The 19,720-nt window shown below is 40.3% G+C and overlaps 2 protein-coding genes across 5 annotated transcripts in view; one reads left to right on the forward strand and one right to left on the reverse strand.

Annotated features, from left to right (window-relative positions):
• PKP4 (plakophilin 4) overlaps positions 1-17,526 on the reverse strand; it is a 238,895-nt gene extending 221,369 nt beyond the window's left edge. For all 3 annotated transcript variants that reach the window (XM_075070216.1, XM_075070214.1, XM_075070213.1), the window contains exon 1: positions 17,412-17,526. The gene's annotated coding sequence lies outside the window, so the exon portion shown is untranslated. The remainder of the gene's footprint in view (positions 1-17,411) is intronic.
• Positions 17,527-17,726: 200 nt separating this feature from the next.
• CCDC148 (coiled-coil domain containing 148) overlaps positions 17,727-19,720 on the forward strand; it is a 139,711-nt gene continuing 137,717 nt past the window's right edge. Inside the window, exon 1 of one of the 2 annotated variants that reach the window (XM_032778735.2) lies at positions 17,727-17,768. The gene's annotated coding sequence lies outside the window, so the exon portion shown is untranslated. Of the gene's footprint in view, positions 17,769-17,942; positions 18,188-19,720 lie in introns of those variants that run through there. The other variant, XM_032778737.2, reaches the window with a different exon arrangement.

Below are 19,720 nucleotides of genomic sequence, written 5' to 3' on the forward strand. Positions count from 1 at the left end.
ACTGGACACAGTATGCCAGCAGCAGTCACACCAAAGCCAAATACAGAGGTGGTACAATCTCACTGTTTGGATATCCAATGATTGCATTAGCCTTTCTGGCCACAGTGCTGCACTGGGAGCACATATTCAGCCCATTATCCATCATGTTCACCAAGTCTCAAGCCTGTACACCACTTTCAAAGGTCAAGTCTGGGAGCTTAAATTCATCACTCTGCTAGATGCTAAAAAGCATGGACTGAACAGAGACATTGGATTTATGACTTATTACAATCTGTAACCCACTAACCCCCTCTTTTTGTCCTATGAGTATAGAGGTGTTAACAGGCCACTCTACCGTGAATGGTCTCTTAGAACGTGTACTATTTATGCTAAACAATCTGTTCCATCTTGCATTTAGCTGTGATGCTCAGAGTGCCTTTCCCAGACCTGAAGAAGAGCTCTGTGAGGCTTGAAAGCTTGTCCCTCTCACCAAGAGAAGCTGGTCCAATAAAAGATTTTACCCCAACAACCTTGTGTGTCAGTTTTATTTTTGCCACTTTCCCCAACAATATACAGTAACTCCCTACTTAACGTCCTCTCGCTTAACATTGTTTCGATCTTACACCCCTGCTCAATTACAGAACATGCTTCATTTAAAGTTGTGCAATGCTTCGCTATAACATCATTGGGCTGCCTGCTTTGTCCACAACTGGCAGCCCACCTGTCAGCTCCCCCATGCCCCGCCTTGCCTCCTGCCCATGGCAATCAGCTGGCTTGCAGTGTTCAGGGGGCAGGAGGGTGGGGGAGAGGAGCAAGGACTTGGAGCATAGCCTCCTCCTCCCTCCCCTGCCTCCTGCACATGGCAATCAGCTGGCTTGCGACCTTCAGGGGGCAGGAGGGTGGGGAGAGGAGTGAGGACTCAGCACGCAGGCTCCCCCTCCCTCCCCTGCCTATCGAACACCGCAAACCAGCTGATTGCCATGTGCAGGAAGCAGGGGAGGAGCGAGAACAAGGCACGCAGAGTAAAGGGGGAGGAGAGGTGGAAAAAGAGGTGGGTTAAGGGTGGGGGCTTGGAGGAAGGGGTGGAGTGGGTGGGCTGAGGTTAGAGTGCCCCGCCCCCGGTGCTTGCAGATTAGGGGAAGCTGATGCTGCGCAACGTGCTTCTCCTAACCTACACCACCTTCAACCTCCTTGCCTGCCTCATTGTCTCCAGTGCCAGTGGGCTGTACCTGTGTGGGGTAAGGCGTGGACACTTCCCAACTATAGTATCTTACTTTATGGAAAAAAAAAAACCAACAAATCCCTAGAACATTTACATTCATTCTTATGAGGATATTGGATTCACTTAACATTGTTTCACTTAAAGTTGCATTTTACAGGAACATAACTACAACGTTAAGTGAGGAGTTATTGAACTGAGTCATTCACATACTGATCTTGCCAGCCTCAAACCACTGTCTCTTTAAAAATGAGTTCCCACAAGTCATGGATTAGGTACCCAATCTTATGGGGATCCACAGGCTTCTGTATAGATTATTTAGGTTAATCTACCCAATGGGACTCAGTGCTCAGTCTAGAAGATTCCATCGGAGATGCTTAGTTTTGCAGTTCTCAAACTGTGGATTTGCGTCTCTAGAGAGAACATGCTTGTTAACAGCAAAAATGTTTTTAAATATATAGAGGTGAGAAATAACAGATCTCAACCAGATAGTCCCTCTGCAAATTTGTGTATACGGAGTCAATCCCTTCTCTCTCTCTAAAAGTGCACAGTTTCAAAAAGTTCAGTGAATAGAAGATTGTTGGGGGCGGAATAGATCTGGACAAAGAGAAGAAGTCTGGAGATAAATGTGAGAAGGGAGGGAGAGCCATTAGAAACGTAAGTGAAACTGTTAGAGTAGCATATACCAGAAGTCTTGAGGTCTTTCTCAGTGTAGCCTTCATTGAGTTGAGATCTACCATACCATTCTCTCCCTAGAAGAGAAAACCTATAATGGCAGCAGGCTGTAAAAGAGACCCATAAGTTTATCTAATAGAGTAGCAGGAACTGAATGTAGATTCTGAAGTTTCAAACATGAGAACTTATACTATTAAAATTCTAAAATATAAAGACTGACAAGTCTAATGCCAAATGGCAATGATTTTTTTAATTGATTTCCTATACATAATTCAGATGATATCGTAAATTGACAAAACATAAAATGGCAGCTATATTTTCTGCTTCAGTGAATGGCAAATGCTATATTTTTCTATCTTGTATAATTATGTTTATTAAACTGTATGATCAAGATGACAGGAGGGAAACTTATCAGGTAACAACATTCACTTAATTTTTGGCAACATATTTTTATTCACCTTCAAAACAACAAAAATGAAATTCAGAGTAACTCAAACCTACAAAAAGAAAACTCTAATATTTTGTTCTTAAAATATATTTTGTTGTAATTTTTTTAAAGGCATTTTGGAGTATAAGCAGTACAAAGGTCAAGTGACTTTTTAAAAAATGACGACAGTTTGTCAAGCGTAAATTTATTTTTTCAATTGTAACTCTATAAAAAGTAGCTTTTTACAATGGAAGTGTTACTAGTATCACTCCTTCAGCTTGTTAAATCCTACTACCTTTCAGTATTTTACATAATCAATATCAATCTCCTATTTGCAATTAGCTCTAGAAGCAGCTTCCCAAATACACTTTTTCTTTCAGTTACACAAACAGCATTTGCTTGATGCTCAAGAGAGCATCACTCCTACCCAACAAAAAGAGTATCTTATACCATATACAACGGCTTAGAAAGATTAGATTTCTATTGGTATGTTAGTAAATGTTTATTTCACTGTATATACAAAAAATGATGAAAATACTTTCATCAATAATAATAAAAATTTACAGATAGGCAAAGTTAGAAAAATGCTGCTTGAGAGTTTATTTAAAGCTAGTATATTTTGAAATATGATGTTGATAATTTGTGTTTTTATAATGGTTATGGTATAAATAAAATAAACCTTTTGAATCTCCAAGTCTAGTGTAATTATAGTAGTCTGACCCCCAAAATTTCCCAAACCTGAAAATTTAAATAAAAATTGAAAAAAATACTTAAAAATAAACATGTTGAAATTATAAAAAAAAAAAATTGAATTCTGCCAAGCCTACATATGTCCCAGCATCTCTATTGCAACACTAAGAGAAAACTTCCATTAAGACACACTACATTCCAACAGTACAGGTTAATAGATGTCCAATAAAGGGACTGGTAAAGTTAATAATTTAAAATCAACTTTGTATTAATGGATCTTCAAATAATCAGTCATACAATCAGGGAAAAGCCTGTCAATCCAAATAAATAAAAACATATTTGCCAGGGTGGATTTGATGTAAATCAAACTGATTTAAATCATGATTTATATCACTAATCAAGAAGACTCGATTTAATAATGGTTTTTTACATAAAAGTGCATTCTTGTTGGTTTTTATAAACTTAATACATACTCTTCACAACTCAGAGATATATGTAGGTTTCATTTTTAGAAGGTTCACACTATACATTTTTAAATAGTGATTTATTTTGAAAACTTTTCATATTAGTTTTACAGCTATATCAGAAAATGAATGATTGGTTATTTCATTCACCAAAGTTAATTGAAGCAGATATTTATGAAGTCATTGGGAAGTGAACTATCTCCAGTTCAACAGGTTAATCGTTAATATTTGGAGGATTTTCTTGCTATGGTATATTAAGAGCAGAACATCACCAGACTGACATTTAAATTGTTTTATTTGACTAAAACAACAACATTATGTATTCTGGATTTTTTTTCTTGAAAAGCAAACATACAACAGTTTAACAAAACAAGCATATGTCCCTTGCTTCTCACATTTATCTCCAGACTTCTTCTTGTCCAGATCTGTTCCACCCCCAACAATCTTCTGTTCATTTAACTTTTTGAAACTTTGCACTTTTAGAGAGAAGTAAGGGATTGACTGTGTGTACACAAATTTTTCACCTCCATATATTATTTATTTAAAAATATTTTTGCTGTTAACAAGTATGTTCCCCCGGGAGACACAAATCCACAGTTTGAGCAACTGCAAAACTAAGCATCTCTGATGGTATCTTCTAGACTAAGCCCCCTTGGGGAGATAGAAAGATTAACCTAAATAATCTATACAGAAGCCCCTGGAACCCCATAAGATTGGGTTCCTAATCTATGAACTATTGATACTAATTTACAAAACTTTTCTTAAACATTACATAAATGTACTTTTACTACAGAATTAGAATTTATAATCCCTAGTCCATGATGAGATATCTTTGAACTACAATGTATTTTAATTAAAACAATCTTTAGATAGGCTTTTCCCTCAAAAAGCATTTTATCAAAAAAAAATCCGATTTTAATAAAAGTATCTGATTTTTTTTATTTTATTTTTTTTAAAAACATTGATTTTTATCCACCTTGATATTTGTAACAACTGAGCAATTACTGGAATTCAAGGAAAATTCAACTGGGTGTTCTCTGCTTAGATGCTTTTTTTGCAGGGTGATGAGGGAGAAAGACACAGATAGGCACAATATACTGGAAACATTCTCCCATCCACTACATATTTTCTATTTTTGGCACAGATGGCATAGGCAAAATATCTCATCCCAATTTAATTTGCCTTCAATTAGTTTTCAGTTAAATATAAACATAATATAAGTTTTCAAAGCAATATTGTTCAAAAAATTGTTCATAATAGGTAAAACTCACCTACATACGGAGGCCCAGACTAAAGCTTTCCATGCCACTTAAGCCCCATATAGTGGGACTGTGTCAGGAGGACATGGAAGGAAGAACTGTGTAAGCAGGCGCCTGTATTCTAGGCACCTTGAGAGAAAAAGGAACCCAGGCCTTAAACCCCCTGTGGGAGATACATAGTGACATTGGTTGCAAACTATTCCTGCAGGGGGGCAATGCAGGTCCAACAACTGAAGGATAAACTTCATCCACCATCCTAACTACACTTGGTGCCCCACACAAAGAGCAAGTAATCAAAACTTGTTCAGCAGGAGTGAATTTCACCCATAATGCTTGTTGAATTAAGCATGGAACATTTTTTTCTGCTTGCCGTGCTGCTGTAGACAAGTTTTAGCTTGCACAACTTCATATAATTTACAGTGCTTTTTTCTACAGTCAAAAGGAAAAAACTGCTTTGTGTACTTTGTAACTTAAAGCTAAGCACAATTTTTGATTCACAGAATAGTTAAATTCCAGATGAAGATATTATATTAAATCAATATTATTCTCAATCAGTTGGAACTATGTGAAGTTACATAAAAAAAAAAAACCCGCTAAAAAACCTATTAAGATTGTGAAGTTAAGCACTCAGAAGTTAGGAAATGCCAGAATTAAGGCTGCTTTGTATTAGTATGTATTAGTTCTGGACTGAAGTAATAAAATAATCAGTATTTCTAGCCTATCCAGCAAAATTAAGGCAGAATTAAAAATAGGGGTTTGGCTTTGTTTTTTTTAATAAAACAAAACTGAAAGTTCATGGTACAAATTCTCTGAACCCTGAAGCCTTTCCAATACAACTATCTCCAGAACCAAGGAGAGACAAAACTAACCACAAGTTAAACTGGAAATAATCAATTACTGTGTTGGCATGATTGTTACATTTAACCTTCTCTCTGGTTCGACTTAAGACAAGACAAAATTCCATGCTACCAAACCTATTAAGGCTACTAAAGGGTCTGTCCAGGAGTAGTGGATCCAGGAAAATAAAACAAAAAACACAGAACTTAGAGCATGTCTAAACTTAAAATGCTTAAAAAAAGCTTAAATACTTAATAAGCTGCATCAGCGCAGCTGTACCAATGCCATTGCACTGGTGTAGCATTTTAATGAAGATGCGCCATGCCAAAGTAGAGGGCTATCCCATCGGTGTAGTTAATCCACTTCCCAAGAGCTGGTAGCTATATCGATGGGAGAAACTCTCCCATTGAAGTCAGAGCTCACGGGGGCAAAAGGGCATGAAGGATAAACTGCAGACCTCTTTTTCTGCGGCGTTGAAAATAAGGGACATTGAATGAAGTACAACAGTCACTGCTTGCTTAACCTTCTCACTAAAATGAAGTCTTAAGAAGAATGATCTAGAGTCCAAAACAGCAAGACACTGCAATTTATTTTTTTAAGTAGCTTTGAGGGCTTTTAGTACTTCATTAGAAGACCCTTGGTCCCCAGGTTGCCTCATTAGTAACCAATCATGAGTCAAAACTATTAAGTGAGCAATATTTGGATGCAAGCAGAAGCTGAAGGATGAGGCATGGTGTTGCAATGTAATCCTAAATATGTTCCCTTCCAGAAGCAGGGGAGATTCCAAGCTAGCTTTCATGAGGGGTGGGGGAGGGAGAAGTAGGAAGAAACCACCATAAAAAGTATGTTTTATCCAAAAGCCCTTTTTGCCCAGAATCCCTGAATAACTCAGTAAGTCCGAGTTTACTAATGAAGCTGCAGACACTAGGAGTTTGAAGATCAGCAAAGATTAATAGTATTACCAACATCTGGACTTTGACTATTTTCTATCAGTGGGAAGGTGAAAAAAAGAATCAACACTTGATATGAACCCCAGTTAACTACCAAGAGACCCTTCCTCAAGCTTCTGGACATCTATGTTGTTAACAGAATTTGTGAACTTTGGAAAACAGTGATGATCTAGTCTCCTTGAAGGAAGAAGTAATTTTGTTATAATCTGTTAGAGACTCTCTGAGGTTAGATCCCTACTTGCTTGTTAGAAAATGTCTAAAGTGAGGTTAGGAAAGAGAAAATAACTAACTTGGTGGGATATAAAGTAGCTGGCCTCTTGTTAAGGGACATGCTTTTAGATTTTTTTTATTTTTTTCCAATTGACATTTCTTGAAGGTTTCTGTACATTACAGAATATGTTCATCTCTCTCAAACACATGATGTTATAGTGTTTCTAACAGCAGTTATAGTGAACCTCTTCCCTGAACCAGGTGTAGGCTCCCCACCCAGGAAGACCAGATGGCCTGAGTTTATAGGGATAGTCCTGATATTCAGCGCTTTGTCTAATGTAGGTCCCTATTACTCTTCACACCCTCATCCCAATTTTTCATATTTGCTGTCTGGGCACCCTATACCCATCTCAAGATCTTCTCTACAGTACAAGAGATACCACTACTGACAATGAGTATCTGCAACAGGTGCAGCAAAATTGGTATTAATCACGGTTTAACTACAAGTGTAACCAAGGACAAATTGCTCATTTCAGAAATAGTAATAAAAACCTACCATCTCTAAAGTGATGCTGAACATTGTAGTTAAAAGTAGGCTTGGCACAATTAGATTTTTCTTATATATGTATACATTTTTGACAAATAATATGAATGTTTATTTTTAAGCTTTTTAATTTCTATTTAAATTTTCACAGTTGAGGGAAATAATGGGTGGGTCAGAGAGTAATTCTGTAAGGACAGCAGATGTTGAGATTCAAAAGATTTATAACTGTTAAAACACAAAATGTCAACGTCACATGTCAAAACTTACAAAGTAAATATCCTTATACCAAACTTTTAAGATTTCAAGCAGCATTTTTCTTAGTTTGCCTATATGTAAATTTCAATTATTGATGGAAATATATGTCATTAGTTTCTCTGTGTATGGTGAACTAGACATTTATAAACATTTACTTATAAAAAAAAACCTAATGCTTCCAAGTCTACCTGTAGTTAAAGCCTTGTTCAGCACCAGTTCTCCTGTATCCACTGCCAGCAATGGACTACTTACTGCAGTGTAGAGAAGGCTCAAGAAACTAACCTCTCTAGGAAATCACACAGAGGGCGTGTCTGTTGGAAGTCTGTCACAGAACAAGTCGCCTATAGTTTTCTGAGGTAGAACGTCTATATCTCATTCAGGACATTAACGTATAATTGGCCTAATTATTCAACCAGGAGATTATGATCACACCATATTAGACAAAACTTAAAGGAGAGTTAGACGTGCTGAATACCCTTTAAACTCTGAATTTAAATTCAGCTGGGATAAGGAAAAATCCTCCAGAAACTTCTCCCCCCATACAAGGAAATTTAAAAGTTACATGTAGGAAGTGGAAACTTTTTCTGTCATACATACTAAAATCAACAAATTTGCCTTGTGACTGTCAGATATTGAAAGCAGATCTGAACTGATACATGTCTTGTTAGAGTAAAGCCTTTGCTCCACAGGAGGTAGGTTATTAGAACTGTCCTGACACAATACGAGGAGGTGGGAAAGGGGGTGGAGACAGTCATCTGTAAATTCTGTACAAGATTTTTTTGTCCCAGAAAGAAAAATGCACCAAAAACATGAGCAAGTCAGATGTAAGGTTTGAGGACCTTCTTCAAATGTGGCTTTACCTCCCAGATAGGTTAAGCCCATTAGAAAAAAAAAAGTGAGTGCTTCTTGACTGAAATAAAACCAAAAACACCTAACCAACTCTAGTGTACTGAAGTATTATAGAACAAAAATAGTTTTTTTCTAAGGATCTCAGAAACCCATGCACCCTGGATTAGAATTAGCATCTTTAAAGACTTTAAAAGCCCCAACACTTGGGCTTTTGAAAGAAAATAGCACAAGCAAAACATTCTTAAACTATTTCTACCCCACTTGGCTAGTGGCTCTCGTTCACTTACAATTCTCCTTTTTAGAGGACTTAACGTGGTTTCAATCCCCTAGTTCAGCTGTTTCCACTGCAGAAGATCTCAGATTCCTCTTGGGAGAAAGCCTATTGGTCTTGTCCATAGAGTGAAAAAAGTAGAATGAAAACAGTTCTTTTTCAGCTCACCACACTTCTAAGGGATATGCTATTGATATGTTGATAAACTACTCTGTTTCACAGCTCACTTAGCATCCAGTGTTGTGAACTCTTGTGATTTTATTGTGACACTTGGTGTTTTTCTTGAAGTCCCAGATCCTAGAGTCCTGAGATTAGGTAAGAATCTCAATTTTCATTTAGAAAAAAAAGTTTTAAGTACCCTCAGAGAAAAGTTTGAATAAAAAATGATCCACAATGGCTCAAAACCTGAAGAACCCAACATTAACTTTTTCAACTCTCATTTTTTAAGCCAGTCTCACGATTTTTTGAAGACTTGACTCACGATTAAATGCTTGGAGTTGGTGATACTAAGCATCATAATCAGATACTGGAAAAGGGGTAGAATAAACTAATCCATACTAGGAATCTTAGGACAAAGAAAGATTTTGTTTTTCTGTTTTAAGTCATGCCAATACATCATTTCAGACTGAGCTGCAGGAACTGCTAATTTCCTCCCATCCTTATCTTTTTCCCCTTTTCAGTAGGGGGGCTAAACAAGGGGGAAAGATGTTTCCTGCTCAAATACTTTAACATTTCTTTCCTCAAATCATCTTTCCTAGGAATACTGAGATAGGTTAGAAGTAAATATAACTGCAGTGAAGGGTTAAAGTACTACTGCCTTCTTTAAACCTGCTTTGAACATAAGAACATGGATGTAATGAGAGGGACTTGTGGCTTTAAGGTAACCAAAGAGAGTCTTGGCCCTTGCACAGGCATATTGAACAGGAAGTTCCTTCCCCACTCCACCCTGGCTGGGATTGTAGCCAGAGAAGGAGCAGTCAATTCAGAAATGAAAGTATATGGAGTGAGTGTGTGAATGCGGGGGAGGAACCTGGGTGTCGGTTGTCTACACAGAGTCTAGAGAGGCAACTAAACTTTCCTTACAAGATTTGTAGTTTGATACTAGTTATGGAGAGAATAAGGGAAACGCCAGCAAGTAAACTGTGTTGGTTCAAAAACTGCTCTCCTGCTGTCCTCATGGTAGTATTCTTTGTCTGAAAGTGGAGGATTGACTCTCAACACAATGGAGGTATGAAGTGATCATGAAAGAAAAGCTGTTCTCTGCTAAGCCACTTTACTGGACCCTTTGCCATTTATCCAATTCACTGTACAGCAAAGCAGGAAGAAGCTGCGGTTAGTTCCAGGGAGGTAAGCATTAACCAAGATTTCTGAGGCAAACAAATTTGCCTCCTATGCACCATACTGCTTTCCAAACAATTGCTGCTGGGGTGCTCAATTACTGATAAATGGTAGTCATCTACTGCTAATTTCGGAGACGCCTCAACTGTCCCCAAAATGCACCTATAAAGACCTCCTCTCTCTTCCAGACAGAGACAAAACTAGAGAGGAAAGGAGAAAACTACTAAGAAAAAACAAAAACAGGGAAATAATTTAAGATGAAATAATCCTTTGCAAAAGGCTTTCATATCTCACACACAAAGAAGCCTCTGCTTGCACAGAGCAGAATAGACACTCTGAAGAGGGCTACCAGATTCAGATTTCAGCTGTCCTGGTCCACCCTTCCCACACCCCCACAAAAGACAGAGGAACTATCTCCTTTCAATTTGACTAGATCAAAATACGCATGGGTTATGTTTTCTGTTCAGAGCAGTGGATCCATCACAAGAAAACATGACTAACCTAGATAAAATGACAATTATCTGATCCCTGTAATGTGTAGGATTTAAAGATACAGCGTGCAATAGCACAACTTGAGTTTTAAAGATGAAAGAACACAAATACTCCACTTTCAGCATTTTTATATTAAAACTTCTAAAACTGAAAGATGAATTAACAGGGTTTTTTAGTATCTATATTATGTCAATATTGTAATTAACATACTTTTAAAAATAAAAATGACACTGTAATATCAGCTTGACACCCTCACCTTTCCCCCAGGGGAAGTGCTCTCAAGAACAGAAAAACCATCAAAGTGTTTCCATACAGTGTTTACAAAAGTCCTGTAAAACAATTAATTGGAAGTTAAAAAGGAGAGTTTCTCTTTCAGCTAAATACTTGTATTTTAAAAGAAATATCTGTTCCTATTACAACAGGGGCTATAAGAAGTATGAGCTACGTTCATTTGGTGATGTCTGATCATCTTGTTTATATCTGAACATGCCACAGTTATCCTTAGAGTTTACTCTTAGATTTACAATTAAAATCTTGTACAAGGGCAAATCTAAGTAAAGATGGTAGCACACAGAAACTTCTTGGTAAATAAGCAATTCGATGTTGTACCTCTAACACAGGGGTGAGCTAAACTTTTGGCCCAAGGGCCACATCTGGGTATGGAAATTGTATGATGGGCCATTACTGCTCACGAAATTGGGAGTGCGGTGAAGGCTCCGGCTGTGGGCTCTGGCATGGGGCCAGAAACAAGGAGTTCAGAGTGCAGGGCTGAGGCAGGGGTTGCGGGGGGGGGAAAGGGGAAAAGGACTCTGACTGGGGGTGTGGGCTCTGGGGTGGGGCTGAGGGGTTTGGTGGGCAGGAGGGGGGATCAGGGCTGGGGCAAGGGGTTGGGGTATAGGAGGGGGTCAAGGGTGCACACTCTGGGCGGCGCTTACCTCAAACAGCTCCCAGAAGCAGTGGCATGTCCCTCCTCTGGCTCCTACGCGGAGGTGAGCCCAGGCGGCTCTGCACACGGCTCCATCCGCAGGCGCCGCCCCTGCAGCTCCCACTGGCCAGAGTTCTCGGCCTATAGGAGCTGTAGGAGCGGCACTTGGGGTGGGGACAGCGTGTGGAGCCTCCTGGCTGCTCCTACACATAGGAGCCAGAGGGGGGACATGCCGCTGCTTCTGGTAGCCACAGCATGTGTGGAGCGAAGCATGCCCCCGACCCTGCTCGAGCACTGGAGCGGGGCAAACCCCAGACCCGGCTCCCCAGCAGGAGCTCTAGGGCCAGATTAAAACATCTGAAGGGACGGATGCGGCCCTCGGGCTGTAGTTTGCCCATCCCTGCTCTAACAGTTTGGAATTTAAAGGGTGAGGGACTTTCTTCAAAAATTCAAAAACTGAAATATAAACTTCTTCTAGTTTCAGAAATCTCAAGCAGGAAAGCATGTCAAAAGTTACATGGAATCATTTGGTATCACAAGCTTTTTAAAAAAGGTTAGAAGCAAAACTGCAACATGTTGCCAGAAAATACTATTTAATGTGGCATCGAAGCAGTTAACAACATTTCCTACTAGACATTTATCCTGTTAGTGTTGGCAGCCGACTGAACACATTTTAACAAGTTTGTTATGTGAAGTTCCACTATAAAGGTTGGATACAAGTTTAAAGGAATGCTTTGCAGTTTAAGTAAAGTAATCAGTTTATTCAATCTGTAGTGCTCTATGATTAACTGTAAATCACAACATAGGTTTCCTGTGTGCCTTCACTATTATAATTTACATTATATTAGTCGCTACAGGTCACAAACAAAAATCACACAGTCAACTGTGGTAGGCACTGTACACAATAGAAGATCAGGGCTGGCTCCAGAGTTCTTGCAGTCTAAGGCTACATCTTTATGCACAGTTGCACTGGCTTATCCAGCTCAATTTTTAAAATGATGTGGTTGAACAACTGCAGACCCTCTACTGAATGGGCTTAAACTGGTTTAACTTCAGTCAGTAAATTATTAAACTAAGAAACAGTCTGCAAAATTGGAATATGAGCCCTGGGAGTACAGGTAATTTCAGAAGAAACAGGGGGGGGGGGGGGACTTGCCACTGCAACAATGTTTACAAGTGCACTCCCTGTCCTGCAGTGGTAAAGTAAGTGGCAAATTGAGATTTCTGTTCTAAACTCTTCCTTATCTCAGCCTCCCACTCCATTTGTCTATTTCATCCACCTGTTGTATCCTATCTGACACATAGGTTGTGAACTCTCTGGGAAAGGGACTGTGTTCTTCGCTATTTACCCATTTGGCTAGCAAAATAGGCCCTGACCCTTGACAGAGGTTTCTAGGTGCTATGATAATACAAATGAAAATAAGCAAGGGTTAAACCAGTTTGATTGTTTCTACATGAGTGGTTTAACTAGTTTTAAAATCTATTTAGTTAAGAACATTCAACTTTTCTCCTACAGACAAGGTTGAAGTTAAATGTAACACTAGGTATAAAGTACAATAGGAAGGAGCAGAGGAAGAAGAATGAGGGAGCTGTTGGGGCAATACAAAATACGGAGTAGTAGGTACCTAATTGCCTATCCCTTTTCCAACAAAAATCTCAGACCCTCTTATTATTCCATTCAATTTTTGGTTGTTTTATTCTCTCTGCACATTTAACAAGGATATGATCACTGACATGTTTATTCTGCCTACAGCAGTAAACTCTACTATGATCACTAAACTCCTTGGACTAGTCATAGTGCTTTCTGATAACTACATAATGTCACAACAGAATGTCAGAGGCATGCCTCAGAAGTTGATTCTTCTGTACTTAGTAATACAACAGATTTCTTTTACTGAGATGCTATTAGAAAAAGTCCCATATTCTGTGATCTCTTTATAACTGGTGAAGTACTAATGTATTTAAATAATCCACATACAAGTCTCAATAACATTGTGTCACAGTTAACTGTACTATCTGCTGCAAAATACCAAATCGCAAAAGAGGTGAAACATTCAATTGTATCCAAGTAAAATGAAACAAATGATCACTTACCTGACTCAAATTGTGAATATGCATAGTATTTCTTTCAAAAGTTCACAGAATACATGCAGGGTTTTCTTATGCCTATCATTTGATATAGAACACATTAAAAACATACAACACAGTTCTTTTACAAGTTCTGTAGAGGTGCTTATTCTCAGAATTTTCATAACTGTCTAATATAGGCAATGTAAAACTAGAGAACTAGTTACATTAAATACCATTTTCATTTTTAAAAATTCTTTTTTTAAAAAAAAACCAATATTTTGCCAACACATGAAGCTGCTAGAACATTAATAAAATACTATGTCATATTATTACTTTTTTCTTTAACCTTTTAAATACATCTGCGGCACACAGAGCAGTAAATGAGAATGCTATGCTTTAAAAGAATGCCACACAAGGTATGTAACATTTCCAATCAGAAAACAGGGGTGAATTCTCTCCCTGTATAAAATGTATTTTCTAAAAAAAAAGATTCCTTAAAGTGTACCAGTTTGATTAAAGCATATAACTTCTACAGAAAGGAGGATCAAACAAACAAACAAACCCCTCTTATCTTTTAATTTTCTGTTAAATTTTGAAGTTGTTTAGGTCAGAGGCCATGCTCTACAGCCTCTATTCCCTTCACCTTTGAGTGGAAGATACATGGCATATTGTTCAAGCTACCTACATGTAAACAAAAATAGTTTTCGTAGCATATTCCAAGGGTCAGACAGCACTTACAGTTTTATCAAAGTGAACCAGTATTGACAGAACTTTTAAAGACATATTTTAATTTCATTTGTTTCCTAGTTTAAAAATACAGTTAAAATTGAGAGTTAAGTTTCAATATTCTAATTTTCGGAGGTATCAGAAATTCACCAAACGTCAATGTCTTTCCAAGACAAAAAGTTTACGGGCTATCTGTTCAATAAGTCAAGAAAGCTTTATTCTCCCTGCCTTTCCCAAGTCTTATACAATAATTAATAAAAGGAGTGACAGCCATCAGCAGAATCAAAAGCTAGCTATAAAGTATTATTACGTCGAGGCCACACCTGTCCCTGCAGTTAGTTTTATTTTTAGTCATACATCACATGTGCATTTGGACTGTAATTTAAAATTAATATGCAGTGGAAAATTAGAAAGACAACACAAGGCTTAATCTACCCTGGGCTACATACATATTTATTTCAACTATAGTAAGATATTGTACATACTTTTATAGCAAAGTAGAGTTGGCTTCTGAAAATTAGTGTTCCTATGAGAACGAATATATATAATGTTCCTGTACACAATTTAACATTTGGAATTTAGAACATTCATTGATCACAGAAATATGGGTTTGTGCAGAAACAACCCAGACTCCAAGAATTTTAAAATCCATTTTCACTCTTCCAATTCTGCACCTCTCAACACCTTTCCTCCAGACAGGATGGGCGTGTCGACTGCTAAATCACGTCTCTCAATTTCCTTATGCTTTTTGTTTGATTGTAGCAAAATGTCCATACATACCCAAGATAGGAAACTCAATTTATCCTCAGAGGCAAATGTGTTAGCTGTAAAACAGCTGCATGTATCATTAGAGTCACCCAGAAATGCTCTTATTTTGAACATGTCACTTTTCTCCTATTTGTGTTGCTTATTGATCAAACAAAAAGGCTGCCAAGTTACCAGATTCCCATAGCTGTACTTCCTACCACCAGCAGTAGAGGATTTTAGGGCTTAGATAGTTTTCTTCATTTAAGGTTTGGGTACTGGTGTGCAATCTGAAATTTAGTTATATCAAAAGCATACCTAATCTTTAAATCGCATTCAACATACATCAGAGACTCGGGATCACCTCATGGCTTGTGGACATAAGGTAGTTCAGTATAATAATCATGGTGGAGGAATACAATGCTGTTTCCTTAGCTTAAAAAAATACCCACAAACAGATTTAACAGTTCAGCTTGATATCCTGATCATGTGGCCCTATTAACAAACCTGTCCAAACAATGTTTGTTAAAGCAGCAGTTTGCATAATAGTTCTTGGACTTGATTAGTAGCTACCACCGTGTCTTTAGCTAAGCACTGTGTAATTATTTTCTTTGATCTGACAGAGAAACATAAGCCACAGACAGAAAATAATCACCATTAGACTAGGCTCAGACACCCACTATTAGTAGTCTGTTATTTTATCTACAGCTGGACTATTGTTTTCTAAAAGTTTTCTAAGTCCCTTTTTCTCTTCCCACCACTCCCAAATCTCTTCCTCACAAATATCAACTTAAATGGCTATGACAGTTTGAATAGCAGAATGAAAATCGCCCTGGTGCTAACAAATGTAAATCTGGGGGAAGACATGGTGGCGATTGTTGCCTCCTGCTAGGTTTCTGTGTTGTTTCAAGATGGTAATTGACACGCCCTGTAATTTAACAGTACCAGACAGTTCTATCTGTCCCATCTCTGGCAAAACACTGCCTCTCTGTTCCTTTTCATTACGTATTATATGAGAGTACAAATGCAGCTGAGTATGATAAAGAAAGGTAGTTCATGTTAAACAAGAAGGATCCATGCACAGAAATATTTTCCAGATTAGATCGCCGTTTACAAGTATTAACCAAAACATATAGCAAAATGTGTGTTGCGGCAACACCACACACGACGAACATTTTTTCTTCTCCTCCCGCCCGCCCCCGCCGCTACCACCACCAAAGCTTCTGCAGCTCGGCTTAGGAACATACACCAAACAATTTAGAACATACACCAAACAATTTAAATACCAATTGCACAAATCTTTCAGTAAAAACTTGGCGCAGAAATCAAAGGCCCTTGATAACGGGGAGGAAGTGACTATCCAGCCTTGCTCAACTCGGGCGCGGTGACGGACAAGCAACCTTCAAACTGATCTCATCGCGGAGAAATGCAGCAAGAATCTAACCTGAACCTGTGCAATGCCATGCCGAAGGCATTAAGGCAAGCAGACACCGTTCCTGCCCTCTCTGCAGCATGGAAACAGAGAGAGGTTCGCTAGCTCCCGGGTAGATGCTCTAGTGACCTTTGACTATTGGAGGAGAGCTGGGCAAGGAGCGATCTGTTGCAGCGAGTTGTGTGCGCGCTTCCCCTGGCGCATTCCTCACATTCCAGCACAATCTAAAGCCCCAGGAACAAACAGCGTGTGTCCCCCTCGCCTCCTCCCGCCCCACACACGGTACGAGCCGCACACCTGCCTTCTCATCCGCCCTGCGCTCCGCTCCGCCAGCGCCCTGTTTGTCGCACTCCTAGAATATGCAGGCAAAACCAGGCAGCCTTCTGCCCCCTCCCCACGGGGCTCGGGGACCGCAGAGGGGCAGTTTCGTGGGCCTGCCACCTAGAAGCCCAGCGCGGGGAAGGGTTAGAGGAGACTGTGGCTGCGTTCATTCAGCCTAAGCCCAGGCAAAGCCAATTTTACAGGGAAACGGAAGGCTGGAGGGAAACACAAGCTTGGGAGGGCCGGGGGAGCAGAGGTCTGGGCGCCAGAGGTTAGGAATGGAGAGGGCGTTAGGGGGAGAGTTTTAGGAAAGGAGTCAGGCAAAGGCGGTGGGAGGCGATCAGAGGAAGAGACAGGCCTAGGGAGGGAAAGATTTGGGGGGCGATGGGTAAGGCTGGGGGAGGGAAGCGAGACTAGTGCGCGAAGAGACAGGTTAAGGGGGGAAAGGATTGGGGGTGGGGTGTGGGAAAGAGACAGGCCAAGCGGGGAGAGGCTGGGGATCGCCAAGTGGGGGCAAAGGGCTGTTAGGGTGAAAAGACGGAAACCTCGCGGGGAAGGGATCTGGGGGTGAAGGGAGAAACCAGGAGCCACGACTCTCTCGGGGAGACTCAACCTCTCTCCTCGGCTCCCTACAGCTGGTTTTGCTCCCTCTTGGCTCAGCCTCCCCTCTGATCTGGAGCCGGGTCCTCGCCCCAGGGGACCCCCACTCTACAGTGCCCCGAGGCCTCACTCACCGCACAGATGACACCGCTGGCAGGGGCTCTAGGGGCGGAGGGGCCCCAGCTGCAGCCTCCCCGCCGGCCGGGCCCTACCCCGGGGTCTCCATGCTGGTGGTGCAGCCGCCGCCGAGTCCCGACCCCCTTTCAGCCTAGTCTCCCTAGTCCCACCTTCCACCACTGACGTCAGCACACCGGCCTGCCTTGTGCCGCAATGCTATTGGAAGAGCTCTGCTCAGGGCTGCACCCTATTGGTCACTGCCTTATATTAAACCACCCAATGAGCCGGTTACTTGAGGTTTCTATGGTTACCGATGCTGTGATGGGGCTGAGTAGAAGGACTTGGAGTCGGAGCTGCAGTTCCTTGCGGCTCGGGTGTGCGCGGCGGCAGGGGAGCGGGAAGAGGGAGTCATTAGATCACTAGGGAGAGGGAAGACCTGGGGCGGAGAGAGGTCCCTGGGCAGGGGAGGGAAGAGAGGGGAGCCGGTGGGAGGGTAACTGGGTGGGGTAGGGTCTCTTCTCACGCTCTTAAGCAACATTGCTTGCAGCGCTGGGGGTTTACACGGGAGCCAGCACGCTGCAGCCCTGACCGAGCTTGGTGACTGTCAGACTCGTCTGTCTCGCTAGAAGAGTGAGGCGAGAGGAAAAGAAATGCACTGACAACATGGTGCAAAATCCAAAAAAGTTCCCACCCTCGTAGTGAAGTTTGCCCCAGACCATCCATTTCTGCTAGTAACTAGGGGCGGATGGAGGTCTCCTAAGATACCATCTAAGAATCCATTCTCCTCTTTCCGGTAAGTGTGAATCCCAGCCTTGATTTCAGCTTTGACTCCCCCCATACTCTCATTAGACTTGGCTCCTGGTGAGCAGCTGCTGTTCAGTCACTGGCTGTTGTTCCTGTATGTTGTATAAGTGGATCTGGTGAGAGAATGGCTGGCTGTAGCTATAGATATATTGGAATGGGCCATATATTAGTCGTGAGCAAGAGCAAATATAATAGGAGTTAAGAATACTTCCTACCTGGAGACAGGGAGCAGCAATTAGTTACAAAATGGCTACTTTAGCATTACAGCTGCTTGATGCTTCCAAATTTAAAGGGGCAGCCTGAGACAGGTATGCTGGGAAAAATTCTCCTGTTAGAGGGCAACCCTTTAGTAGAGTCAGAAAAGGCCAGTAAATTACTAAGGAAATGGTGCCTGCTAAAGAAATAATATCTATAGCATGTATCAGTGCAGTATTATAAGTTCTAAACAGACAATACAATATATAGCATTATCTGACTACTAAGTTTTATTGTGCTATTGTCCTACCCATGTAAGATGAATGTAAAGACTGTTTTGTGGATGCAAACTTTTGTGATGAGTTGTTGCCTGTCCATGAAATCAGCTAGACTTCAGTTTCTGGGTAATTTCTATAATATATATGTAAACCAGCATTCAACCTATGTTTTGTTCTGTGATAACTTTAATCTTGGTCTGTTTATTGTTGTGCTGATAATGTGGGAAGCAAGTCATTTTATCACAGATCTTTAAGCATGTTGCTTACTCACTGGCTTCAGACCTTATCTAACATAGATGACTTTAAAAATATTAGTAATGAATCTGGCCCTCTTGGAAAGTACTGACAAGACAGTTCTGGAGACTGAGCAGTGTGGTAGCACAGCGTACTATGCATTCTTTCAGTTAGGTATTCCAGTTTGTCACCAAATGCTGCTATGCACACAACAAAAATGAGTGCAGCAGGAATAACAAAATTTTATTACAGCATAAAACAATCATAGGACTGGAAGGGTCCTCAAGAGGTTGATTGGAAGGGACCTCAAGAGGTCTTCTAGTCCAGTCCCCTGCACTCAGAGCAGGGTTAACTATTATCTAGACCATTCCTGACAGGTGTTTGTCTAACCTGTTCTTAAAAAACTCCAATGATGGAGATTCCATAACCTCACTAAGCAATTTGTTCCAGTGCTTAACTACCCTGACAGTTGAGATGTTTTTCCAAATGTTCAACCTAAACCGCCTTAACTGCAATTTAAGCCCCTTGCTGCTTGTCTTTATCCTCAGAGGTTAAGGACCTTTTTTCTCCTCCTTCCTCTTTGTAACAGCCTTTTATGTATTTGAAAACTGTTATGTCCCCTTTCAGTCTTTTCAAACAAACCCATTTTTTTTCACACTTCCCTCATAGATCATGTTTTCTAGATCTGCAGTAATTTTTGTTGCTCGTGTCTGGACTTTTTCCAGTTTGTCCACATCTTTCCTGAAATGTGGTGCCCAGAACTAGACACAATAGTCCAGTTGAGGCCTAATCAGTGTTGATTAGAGTGGAAGAAT

This window comes from Chelonoidis abingdonii, chromosome 10, assembly GCF_003597395.2.
Source record: "Chelonoidis abingdonii isolate Lonesome George chromosome 10, CheloAbing_2.0, whole genome shotgun sequence".
Lineage (NCBI taxonomy): Eukaryota > Metazoa > Chordata > Testudines > Testudinidae > Chelonoidis > Chelonoidis abingdonii.